Genomic DNA, 13,521 nt, shown 5'->3' on the forward strand with positions numbered 1-13,521 from the left:
CAACAAAAAGCAATAAGTTCCCAATTCCTCCTAAGGATGCTCAGCGTCCCAAGCTGGGTGTAGCAGCTTCCTATTAGCAGACGCTCCGATAGTTTCTATCACAAGAGCTGCTGAAGAACCGATGCAGACATATCTTCAGGGCACACTGTTGGAGCGATGTGGGGTCCAACTGCTACCTGTCTTCATGAGTCCTTTCCCAGCAAGGGGCCTTCCACCTCCAGCAGCTCACGCCAATAGGAGCCTCCACAAGTAAGGGCTGGGGCGAGGCTGCTTATAAGGATCCCATGGCAGAGAGGGGACTGAGTTCTCGCGGGATCCTGGGGGCAGCGCAGGCGCAGTTGCTGCTCCTGCACGGGACCAAGGTGCTGGGTGCAGCGTTTCTGCACACGGCTCGCCCCCGCCATCTTGAACAGAGTGTTGGGGGCGGAGCTTTTGCCGTCGTCGCCACCGTTTTGCACCAGGCATCCTGTTGGGAAGAGCTGGAGGGAGGCCTCTGTACCTGGTGCCTTGGGAACCAGTGAACTAGACTCAGCGCAGAGAAAACAAGGTCAGACAATCCTTTTTTATCGCCTAGGTTCTATTTTTATTCCCTGGGAATTATAAATGGGCTTTGCTGATGACAAACCCCTTCTCTGCCCTGTGTCTCCTCCTCACTGTGTGGATGGGAGAGGACGCTGAGGGCCTGAGTCCTTTTCGGTGAGTGCTTCCTGCTGAGCAGGAGTGGCTGGTAACCTTGGGTGGAGGAGGGGAACTTCTCTTCAGGTATGTTTGGTTGCCCACAGACTTGAGCATACTCATCCCTGGACAACCCCCATTTGTATAACCTTTGGGTGACAAAGAAACTCAGACAGTTTAAGGTCCCTGGCCCCTATGTGGAAAAGAGAATAATGCTCACATGTCGCATTTTTCCTGAAAATGCAGGTCTCTAGGCCTTTGACCCTGATCCAATGCTTGCTGTGAGGCCTGTCTCCGTGGCCACACTTGGGTGGTTTCTCAGAAGAGAAGCTTCAGGTCAGAGGGTCACAAGGGTGGTCCAGGGGTCTGTTACCTCAGGTCGTGTCTCTGGAGTTTGGGGCAGAATATTACATCCTGCTGGGTGACAGAGTGCCCAGCAGTGTGTAGGGATTAGGGACCACCTCTGTGTATACTCTGTGGCTCCACTGACTGCCCTGATGTCCTGAACTATCCAGTATTCCCTGTTGGGGTTCCCTTATGGAGAGAATGGGGTGGTACAAGCTGATTGGCGTGGTCTAATAAGGCTTTGGTCATTTAGGGTCTGTATCACAGGGGAAATGCTCAAGAGGGCCTCCTGGCAGAGAGTACTGCTTTCTATTGGGCTGTGTATGTCCAGGTTTTAGATGAACTATCGCAAGACTGGCTCCTTTAACTGGTCCTACCTGTGCTGGGGCCCATACCTCAGGATTCACTCCAGGGAGATGGACTTGCTCTGTTTGGGGAGGTTTGTCCTCAGTCATTAACATTATCATCTCCAGCCCCTTGTCTAAAGAGATAACAGTCCTTTGTCTCCCATTAGGTGGAGGGTAACCCCACAGTTTATGTAAGGTATCTCTTCCTAGTAGGGGTGGAGGGCATTCAAGGAGGAACAGGAAGGAATGGATGCACCTGTGTTCATCCAGTTCCCATCCTAGTGGCAGTGGCTCTATAATTCCCCTTCTTAAGACTTCCCTGAACACCCCATAATTTTACAGTTCTTAGGACTGTTTGCTGGATCTGGTGTTCAGAACCAAAAAAATGACATTGGTGTCAACTAAGAATTCAACAGTGTTTTTGCTCCATATCAAATGTCAGCCAGGGTTCCTTAAGGGGTCATTTGGAGTGCCAGCTTAGGAGCCTCCAGGCCCTGTCATTCTTCATCTCTTTGGATCATTTGCTGTCAAGGGTATAGTTGAGATCTGCCATTTCTACCCCTTTGGGGGGGATCATGAGGACATTTTCTCTTTCCTATTTCCTTATATGTACTTATGGCACATTGATTAGGTCCTGGTTTCCTTGGCTTTCTATCCCTTATTGGGGGCTGAGGTCACTCACCAGAGTTCAAACATCTCCGGACAGTTAGTCCAGATTCCCATGCTCACCGGTTGACACTGGAGGAAAATAGCCAGTAGGTGGCCTTTCCTACAGGCCTTTTTATCGTTTGCCTCTTGAGAACCACTCACTGGTCTCCTCAGCCCACTTCAGAGAAACTCGTGCTGACCGGACAAGTCAGATCACTGGTCACATGCCTACCTTGGAACCCTTTCACACTTAGGTGTCCTTGATGCCTTTTCCTGAACTTGGATTGAGTGTCCTCATTCTCTTCTGTCATGCATACTCATCACCTGGACTTTTTCCTGGTTTCACCTCTTGACTCACAGAGCTGCCCTTGCTCTTTCACTAAACTGGAAGTAACAATGGAGAATGCTACTGTTGACCCCGGAGGTTGGCAAGGACAGCAAAAAGCTGGTGCAGCCACTACACCATGTACAGAGGTCAAGAGGACAGCACTACTGGCGAGACCACAGGCAGGACTGCTGGGGTTCCGACTCGTCCACAAGTCCCCACTGTCCCCAGGCGTCCAGCACCATCGGGGCCAACCAGAGGCAGCAGACACACATGAGTTTCAGTCTCCAATCCCCAATGATGCCTCAGTGTGACCTCCTCAGAGGGGCACAGTCCAGATGACTATGGGGGTTATGCTGGGTGCACACCACACCTGGGTATGAGGTTGCTGGGCAGAGTTGCTCTGAATTCAGCCAGAGGCCACCACCATTCTACCTGTCAGAGTGTACTAAGAGATTAGAGTCAGTCATCCTTGCAGGAGCCTCCCAAAGCCACTTATGCCAAGCCTAGAGCCTAGGCAACAGGTGCAGGCAAAAAGGCCATGACCTGTCCTATGTGGGTCTCCAGAGTTTGTTATTAACCGCTTTGCATCAGTCCTCAGTAAGAGTCTTCCTGCCCTGTGTTGTTTGAGCCAATAAAATGAGACCAAGTTTGATTCAGAAGCAAAGGAAAGCTTTATTCTTTGATCAAAGAATGAAGAAGTGGGAACTCGTGCTCTAGAGCAGCAGTCCCCAACCTTTTTGTCACCAGGGACTGGTTTCATGGAAGACAATTTTTCCATGGACTGTATTGGGTAGGAGGGATGGTTGTGGGATGATTTGAGCACATTGCATTTATTGAGTTCATTGAGCAAGAGGCAGAGCTCAAGCAGTAATGCAAGCGATGGGGAGCAACTGTTAATACAGATGAAGCTTCGCTTGCTCACCTGCCATGCACGTCCTGCTGTGTAGCTCAGTTCCTAACAGGCCATGGACCAGTACCTGTCCATGGCCCTGGGGGATAGGGACCCCTGCTTTATTTTTTTATTTTTTATTTTTTTTACTGTAGCCACGTCATGCAATATTTTTTAATCATAGCAAAAATGGCAAAAACAACAACATAAAACCTTGAAGCAAACAGTCTCTAAACAGGGGGTCAAATTACTAGGTATTTATAAAATTAGAGGCTGAAAAATAAGTAAAGAAAGCAAGAATCACTTATCAGAATCAAGTTCTATGTTGGCATTCAAATAGCAGAAAAGATAATTTTATACTAAAAGAACTAGTGCACCCTCATCTTTTTATCTCCCTGTCCCAGGAACTCAGAATTCTGAGCTAATGATAAATAATATCATGGATGACTTTTTTCTTTCCTTGTATTTTTCTAGCAACTTTACATTTTTCTGTTATGAGTATGTATTAATTTTTAATAAAGTTATACAGTATCTTCTTCAACATGTAAAGAATACATTTGGATTTTATAAATTACATTCATAAGCATTCTTCTATTTCTCCACGAGAGGGCAGAATACCAGACTAGACCAACTGCAGTACAATGGCCTAGAAGTTCAGGAGATACTGTCTGTGCGATTGGCTGGTACTTGCAGGACAGTTGTCACTGGCCATCCTTTCCTCACTTCTGTCCTGGAAATGGGCACTGCAGAGATACTTCGACCAGTCTCCCCAAGTCTGTGGATGCCTCGTGCCTCCTCTTTTGGTTGCTCCACATCTCATGTTCTGTCGCCTTCACCTCTGTGTCTTCAGCGGGCCAGACACACGCACAAACACAGGCGACACAAGCACGCCTGTGTACACACACTCGTGCAAGATACAGGGACATAAACACAAAACAGGGAACACAGGTGTTTCAGTAGCTGAAGACGCCCGTCTCCAGCAATGTGGGAGATGATGTTAGTAGGCTCCATGTCCTGCCCTTTTGGGGTCCCTGTCCATTGCCTCCCCCAGCCCTTCAGTATTATCACCAGCCAGGCTTAAGCCATTTCCAGCTTTGACTGTGTGTTGGTGGTGAGAGGCCAAGCGGCGGAAGTGGAAATTCAGAGAAGACTCCAAAGTCAGCACAGAAGTGCAATGTGACACCAGAGAGAAGCCCGTTGCAATTGGTGGGGCTTCCCAGGAGAAGGGGTGGGGGTGAAGGGCCCAGGGAATCAAACTCAATGAGCAGCAGGAGGCCTGTGGATGGCAGGACCCAGGGAAGGAAGATTCTGATGAAGGAGCTTGATTAACCCTGCCTCTATCAGAATCACATAGGACTCTCATGCTGTAAGCACAGCTGCTTCGTGTAGGACTTGGAGATGAAGTGACTTGAGCATGACTTGAGGATGAGGTCTTCAATCATCCAGTCTATGTGCATGACACGAATCCAGGCTCCACATCCAGCTTGCATGAGCCTGAGATTCCCCATGTGGGAAAGGAGTGTCCTGGCCTCTACACAGCTGTGCCTTCAGGGCCCAGCTTCTGATCCCCTCACAACCCATGTTTCTCTCAGTTACCTCTCGTTTCAGAACCTTCTACCTGGGTAGTGCTGCAAGGGATCGATCAACAAGTCTTCGTCGATGATCTGCTGGCAACAAGAACAAGGCCAGCACTGGGCTGACCAGGCCCCAAACCCTCCCATGAGCAGCCAAGAACTCTAATAGCAATCACCAGTTCTGCAGAGGCCCAGACAGACTCCACCTCAGCAATCCTGTTTGATCCTGGGCAGTTGTGGTCTGACAGCCAGCTGAGGAAGTTAAGGCTGCTGCTGTGCAGCCCATGGCTGGGAGCTCCCCTTTCATAATCCCAGAGTTAGTGGCTTAGAGGCGAATGACGCACCGTGGAGGAATCCTGTATCCTGGAGGAATACAGGGGAGACAGGGTAGGATCATGCAGGAGGAGCATGCACTCCCTCCCCCACCCACTCACAATGCACTGGGAGCTAAGTTGTGCCAGCAATGTCAAGGTAGTATTCCTTAATGATCACTGTCTTCCACAAGTAGGGGTTGTTCCAAAAGGAAAGTATCAGCTTGCAGCGAGACTGGGGATGGCTCAGCTCCTGCACATTTCAGGACCAGGAAGAGGGAAAAGGTGCAAGCTTCTAGGGTCCTCAGCTTGCCTGCCAGGCAGGCATCAACAGCTTCTGCTACTCCTCTCCAAATGGTCACACCACACGCACAGGGATAAAATGATTCCTCCTCATCCTTCCCCATTCAGCTCCCCTACCCACCGGTCCTCTGAGTCTCCCTCTGCTGCTGCTGCTGCTAAGTCGCATCAGTCATGTCCGACTCTCTGCGACCCCATAGATGGCAGCCCACCAGGCTCCGCCGTCCCTGGGATTCTCCAGGCAAGAACACTGGAGTGGGCTGCCATTTCCTTCTCCAAGGGACCCCTGCTTTAGAGTATATGCTGTCCCCAAAAGGCTATAGGCAAGGGTGCTTTTTAAAGATTCTTTTAAGTGAAGAGAAGATTGGGGTTTTGCAGGTTGGGCACAGCTGTGTTGCTCATGCTCCAGATCCAGGTGTCATGCACAGCATCTCTGCACAGGGCCCATTGTTGCCATCTTGAATTGAAGTGCCAGGTACAGCTTTCTGCACACACTCTACCAAGTTGAAGTGTTGGGGCAGCCATTTTGTACTAGAAACTTTGGTTTGAAGTACTGGGTGTGAGGCCTATGGTTCCCTGTGAGCAAGTGAAACTAGATTAAGCACAAAGGAAAAGGAAAAAAAGGTTAGACTTTATTTTATTGCCCATATTCTATCTTTATTCCTTAAGAATTGTTAATGGCTTTGCCAGTGACAATACCTTCATTTTTAGCCATAAGAGTAGAGTGACAAGTTGTTGACAAAGATAATTACAGTAATCCTTCTTATCTCTGTATGCACATCCTTTTGCCATGGAGCTTGGCCACTCCTGTTTCCCAAGAAATTCATTTCCCCACTCTTGGAACTGGGCTGGCTTGTGACTCACTTTGGCAAATAGAATATGGAAAAGGGACTTCTGTGGTGGTCTGGTGGTTAAGAATCCGCTTTCTAATGCAGCAGACACGGGTTCGATCCCTGGTCAGGGAACTAGGATTCCACATGCTACAGGGCAACTAAGCCTGCAAGCTGCAACTACTGAGTTCACAGTTAAGAGCCCATGTATGGCAACTAAGACCCGACACCACAAATAAATATTTTTTTAAAAAAAAGAACATGGAGAAAGGACTTCCAAATCTCTAAGTCTCAAGTTTGCAAAATCCCGAAATGAAGACTCCCTCCTGCACATGAGCGTTATGTCTGTCTCCCTCCCTTTCCTCTTTATCTCTCCCCACCCCCTTTCAGACCCCACAGTCCTCCAGGTGAAGAAGCCTGAGCTAACAACCTCTATGTCAGTTGAGACCGGCCAACAGCCAGTACACATGAGGAAGACGAAGTGGAACTGGCAGATGATTACAGCCACGTGTATGACTCTGGAAGTGAGAGCAGGAATGTCAAGCTAAGTCATCCCAACCACCAGCCCAAGGACCAGTTGCTGTGTCAAAGTACTCATTTTTGAGAAGGTTTATCATGTGACAGTAGACCACTGATGCCTCAAGAAGTAGTGTCTCTCAGAAAGACTTTGAAACAGTGAACAGTATGTTCACCCTGCAAGCCCATAATATCTTTTAACACAGTCTGTGGACTCAGTTTCCTGAGAAAGTGCAGTTGGGCTTGTGTTGGATTTAGCGGTAGGTGTTGGGTATTATAGCTGTTCAGATAGACCTTAACCCTGACCACACTACAAGCCTGGCTGGCCATAAGCGGTCCTACTTCCAGAAAGACAACAGGCTGCTTAGTGTCTGTCTGAGTGGGGCCTTTTGAGATTCTCTGCACAAGGTGTCACATGTCACTCATGGATGGTTTCCTTTGTTAAAAGGAAAAAAATTTCTTCAGTCATCCTTTCTGGCACATGCTATAAAGAAAGCTGAGCACCACAGAATCGATGCTTTTGAACTGTGGTATCAGAGAAGACTCTTGAGAGTCCCTTGACAGCAAGAAGATCCAACTAGTCCATCCTAAAGGAAATCAGTCCTGAATATTCATTAAAAGGACTGATGCTGAAGCTGAAAGAGGAGAGTGAAAAAGTTGGCTTAAAGCTCAACATTCGGAAAACTAAGATCATGGTATCCCGTCCCATCACTTCATGGCAAATAGATGGGGAAACAGTGGAAGCAGTGGCTGACTATTTTTCTTGGCTCCAAAGTAACTGCAGATGGTGATTGCAGCCATGAAATTAAGACGCTTACTCCTTGGAAGGAAATTTATGACCAACCTAGACAGCATATTAAAAAGCAGAGACATCGCTTTGTCAACAAAGGTCTGTCTATTCAAGGCTATGGTTTTTCCAGTAGTCATGTATGGATGTGAGAGCTGGACTATAAAGAAAACTGAGCACCGAAGAATTGATGCTTTTGAACTGTGGTGTTGGAGAAGACGACTCTTGAGAGTCCCTTGGACTGCAAGGATATCCAACCAGTCCATCCTAAAGGAGATCAGTCCTAGGTGTTCATTGGAAGGACTGGTGTTGAAGCTGAAACTCCAGGGGTTGGTGATGAACAGGGAGGCCTGGTGTGCTGCGGTTCATGAGGTCGCAAAGAATTGGACACAACTGAGCAACTGAACTGAACTGAAGCTGAAAGTCCCAATACTTTGGCCACCTGATGCGAAGAGCTGACTCATTTGAAAAGACCCTGATGCTGGAAAAGATTGAAGGCAGGAGCAGAGGGGATGAAAGGGGATGAAATGGTTGGATGGTATCACCAACTCAATGGATATGGGTTTGGGTCGACTCCAGGGGTTGGTGATGAACAGGGAGGCCTGGTGTGCTGCGGTTCATGAGGTCGCAAAGAATTGGACACAACTGAGCAACTGAACTGAACTGAAGCTGAAAGTCCCAATACTTTGGCCACCTGATGCAAAGAGGTGACTAATTTGAAAAGACCCTGATGCTGGAAAAGATTGAAGGCAGGAGGAGAAGGGGGTGACAGAGGATGAGATGGTTGGGTGGCGTCACTGACTCAATGGACATGAGTTGGAGTAAGCTCCAGGAGTTGGTGATAGACAGGGAAGTCTGGCATACTGCAGTCCATGGGGTCACAAAGGCTCAGCCACAACTGAGCAACTTGAACATTCTTCCCAGTTCAAGGAAGGGAAATGAGTCTGAGACTGCCCTGGTTAGCTTCACATGGCTCAAAGGAAAGGATACATTTGATCTCAATGAACCAGAACACTGGTTTTTTTAAGGTCAAGAAAATCAACTTAATGTGTTGCAATTGGCATTTTTAAGAAAGGTATTTGTACACTCATGTTCACTGCAGCGTTATTCACAACAGCCCAGACAGAGATGGAAGCAATTCAAGTGTTCATCGACAGATGAATGAATAAACAAAATGTATTTATACACACAATGGAATATTATTCAGCTTTGAAAAGGATGGAAATTCTGGCATGGACTACAACATGGATGAACTTTGAGGACGTTTGTAAAATAAGCCTTTCACCAAAAAAAGCAAAATCCCCTTGTATGAGAAATCTATAGAGTACTCAAATTCATAGAGACAGAGTAGAATGGTGGTTGCCAGGAGCTGGGGTTGAGGGGAAGAGGATTATTGTTTAATTGGGACAGAGTTTCAGTTTGAGATGATGAAAATGTTCCAGATGGTGGTGATGATTCCACAACAATGTGAATGTACTTAATATCACAGAACTGTATGCTTAAAAATGGTGAACTTTATGCCTTGTATGTTTTACCTCAATAAAAAATCAGAATGAAATAGAATAAGATACAGGTTACTTGGATGGATTCACTGTGTGAAAAGTCAACAATTCAGAGAGTATGTGTGTGTATGTGCATGTGTATAACACATTTCTGATTGTGGTTTTTTAAAAATTGAGAAAACATAATGCTAGAGGCAAGTCTTCATTTCCCATTGTTGTGGTTCTTTACTTTTTGAATTTGATACGCTTTTCCCAATGGAAATGATTTAATTTTGACATTTAGTTATTCAAGCAGAAAAATCCTTTCCCTTGGGCCTTCTCTTCATCATAATCATTTTTCTCCATCTGACTGCTCATGGTAACTAGATTTCACATGCTAGATTAGCCAGGAAATTCATGTACAGGCATTCTGTCATCTTGTTCTGTGGACTGTTCATGAAAGCATTGGCATACATTGTGCCGAGCAATTATGACATGGGATTTATGCTTCAGTGCAGAAAAGCTAGAATTTCCCTAAATCTTAGAGTGTAAATTTTAATTAAAAATTCCTTGGTGGTTATGGTCTCTGAACCTCTCTTACTTGTAGGCATCTTCTCAGTAACATCCAAAACAGTGGGTTTTTCATCTCATACATGAATGCTTCAGAGACAGTGAAGGACCCCAGTTCATTGCTAAGTAGCTTCAGTTGTAGAAAGAGTATAAGAACAGTTACATCATGCACTCAGGGAGATAAGTCCTTGTCAAAAAAAAGGCATGATAGAGAAAGATTTGTAATCATGCAAAAAGATTACATGAGTATTGTGTAATCATAATACAGAAAGAAAAAGAAACTCAGAGACAAAATATTGACCTTTAATGTATGAAGACGTGGATTTTTCAGTGATTTCCTACAATATACTTGAACTGGGATGTAATGCACAGCACCCTAGACATTCCCATTGGCCAGTACTCCACTGGAGCTTTAGGTGTCTCCAAATTCCAAGAAATTAAGACACTTTTAAGGGTTATGTTAAATGAAGTAAACCAGATAAAGTATGTTATCACATATGTGGAATCTAAAATATACAGCAAATGAATATAACAAAACAAAAATAGACTCACAGAGAACAAATCAGAGGTTACCCGAGGGGAGAGGGAAGCAGTGAGGGGCAAGTTGCTGCTGCTGCTAAGTCGCTTCAGTTGTGTCCGACTCTGTGTGACCCCATAGACGGCAGCCCACCAGGCTCCCCCGTCCCTGGGGTTCTCCAGGCAAGAACACTGGAGTGGGTTGCCATTTCCTTCTCCAGAGGGGCAAGTTAGGGGTAGGTAATTAAGAGGTGCAAGCTACTGTGTACAAAATAAATAAGCTACAAGGATATATTGTACCACACAGAGAATAGCCAGTATATTATGATAGCTATAAATGGAGTATGACCTTTAATAATTGAATCATTTTTAAGAAAAACAGGATATTGATTTACACCAAGTGTTGGAGTATGATTTACAACATGCAGCTTTGGAAATGCATACTAAATCGTATGCTAAATATATTCAAATTTATGGTTACCACTATAATATTTAAATATGATAAAAATAAGCTAACTCAAATTCTTTGTGGAATTAAGTGGGATTATTAAATTATAGATACATTTAAGTCCTGGAAGAATAAAACTTAACCTGGAACCACACACACACACACACACAAAATTTAATATACCTCATAACTCTTCTTAACAAACTAATTCATCTACTTTTTGCTGGGGAAAGGTCTGGGAAATACTGTTCCACCATTATTAGGAGTAGGACTAAGTATTTCAGAGTTCTATTTTTCCCATCTTTGTAACCTAACAGAGATATAAACTCTGGAAGTCTGCCTTTATTTCTCTGACTTCCTCTTCTCAGTCTCAAGAAAGGATCCTTAGGTTGAGATACAGGCTTTATTTTACTAAAAAAATTTATAGAAATTTATTAGGAAAATTGTCTTTGATAAAGCAGCTATGATTCTGCTTTGAGGGATAAGCTGTTATGCCTCAAAAATGTGAGGAATAATGATAAAAACTGAAAGCTTTTCCCCAAAGATTAGGAACAAGTTAAGGATACTTGGCTTTGCTACTTCTATTCAATAATATATTGGAAATTTTATCCAGAAGTAATTAAAGAAGACTTAAGCAATTTAAAGACATCCCATGGTTGTGCATAAGAAGACTTAGTATTATTAAGACTTCTATTATTTATACTCCATAAAGGAATCTACAGATTCCATGCAATTTGTGTCAAAATTCCTCCTACCTTTCTTTGCAGAAATGGAAAAGCTGGTTCTAAATTCATATGTAATTACAAGAGACACAGAATAGGCAAAATGTCTTGAAAAGTTGAAGGACTCACACATCTCAATTTCAGAACTTAACTACAAATCTACCGCAATCAAGACCATGTGGTACCGACAAGGATAGACATAAGGACCAATAAACTATAATCAAGAGTCCAGAAATAAACCTATATCTCTATAACCAATCTGTTTTCAACAACAGTGTCGAGATCATTCAATGTGGAAATAATAGTTTTTCAGCAAGTGGTCGTAGAACAACTGGATAAACCGTATACAAAAGGATGAAGTTTGACACTTCTCACACCATCTACAAAAATTAATTCAAAATGGGTCAAAGACATGAATACAGGAGCTAAGACTATAAAACTCTTAGAAGAAAGCGTAGCAGTAAATTTTCCTATTCTTGAATTTGGCAATAGATTGTTAGATGTGATACCAAAATCACAAACAACAAAAGAAGAAATACATTTAAGTTCATCAAGATTAGTAACTTCTGTGCATCAAAAGACAGTACCAATAAAGTGAAAGTATGACCCACAAAATGGGAGGAAAATTTGCTATTCATGTACATGATAAGGACCTAGTGTCTAGAAGTAAAGGACTGCTATAACTTGAGGACAAAAAGATAAGCAATCCAGAAACAACAACAAGGGGTGGATAGATGTTTTATCAAAGAAGACATAAAATGGTGAATAAGCACATGAAAAAATGTCATCCAGGAAATCAAAATCACAAATGAGATGCCATTTCACACACTATAGGATGGCTAGAATCAAACAATATCAAGTGTTGGTGAGGATATGGAAAAATTTAAACCCTTGGACATTCCTGGTGAGAATGTGAAATGCAACAGTCACTGTGGAAAGTGACTTGGCAGTTCCTCAAGAAATTAAATGTAGCATTACCACATGATGCAGCAATTCCAGTCCTAGGTATATTCCCCAAAAAAATTGAAAGAGAAGTGCACGTAAAAATTTGTACACAAAATGTTTATAGCAGCACTCTTCATTGTAGCCAATAAATGGAAACAGCCCAAACGTCCTTCAGCTGATGAATAGATAAGCAGTTTGGTACATCAACACAATGAAATGAAATGAAGCTATAAGAAGAAATGAAGCACTGTGCATGGTATAGCACTGACCCTAGAAAACAGTGCTAAGTAAAAGAAACCAGACACAAAAGGTCACACGTTGTGTGATTCTATTCATGTGAAATATACAGAAGAGGGCAATCTGTAGAGACAGAAAGCAGGTTAGTGGTTGCCAGGGCCTGGAGGAAGGGGGAGTAGAGAATGACTGCTTAATGGATATGGGATTTCTTTTAGTGAGGTGAGAAAAATGTTCTGGAGCCAGTTAGTGTTGATGGTCACACAACATTGTGAATGTACTAACATCCACTAATTTGTACACTTTAATGGTTAAGTGATGAATTTTATTCTGTGTGAATCTCACCTTAATTTTTTTAAATGTGATGAAACCTAGAAAACTGTGATTTGGGGGTATGCTATCTTTGATATCTAATAGTCATAAATAGTAATTCTGAGTGTTTGGTTTTGTTTCAGAATTATTCACTATTTTTATATCTTTTTAAATATCCCAACACTGCTAGAACATATTACATTTTGTACCAAATGGTAAAACCTGAAGTTGGCTCTCTATATTTGTTTAAGTCAAAAAATTAAAAACATGAACAGCAAAGAGGATTTCTTCAGTTTAAGACAGGACTAGGCAAACTACAGTCTGCTGCCTGTTTTCATACAGCCCACCAAAAAAAAATTTTTTTACATGTCTTAATACTGATAAAAGCAACAAAACAAATATTTCTTGACATACATAAATTATAAAAAAATAAGATTTCAATTTTATTAAAACATAGTCATGTTCATTTGGTTATGGATTGTCAATAACTTTTCCTGCCGCATCAGCAGATTTCAATAGTTAAAGACTATGAAACAGCACATAAAACATTAACCTGCTTAAACTGGTTTTGCTTCCTTAAGTAGGTTGTTGATTTGGTCTGGAGCCAAACATGTATGTCTCTAAGGTAGGCCTGTATGTTGTTCAGTCATCAGGTTATGTCTGACTCTTTGTGACTCTATGGACTGCAGCGCGCCAGGCCTCCCTGCCCTCCCCATCTCCCAGTTTGCCCAAGTTCATGTCCA

At 43.6% G+C, this 13,521-nt stretch overlaps 1 long non-coding RNA gene across 1 annotated transcript in view; it reads left to right on the forward strand.

The window, feature by feature from the left end:
• The first annotated feature begins 272 nt into the window (after positions 1-272).
• Positions 273-13,521, forward strand: part of LOC122684816 — a 49,876-nt gene continuing 36,627 nt past the window's right edge. The window contains exon 1 of the long non-coding RNA XR_006338158.1: positions 273-547. This is a non-coding gene — a long non-coding RNA (uncharacterized LOC122684816). The remainder of the gene's footprint in view (positions 548-13,521) is intronic.

This window comes from Cervus elaphus, chromosome 27, assembly GCF_910594005.1.
Source record: "Cervus elaphus chromosome 27, mCerEla1.1, whole genome shotgun sequence".
In the NCBI taxonomy this organism is placed as follows: Eukaryota; Metazoa; Chordata; class Mammalia; order Artiodactyla; family Cervidae; genus Cervus; species Cervus elaphus.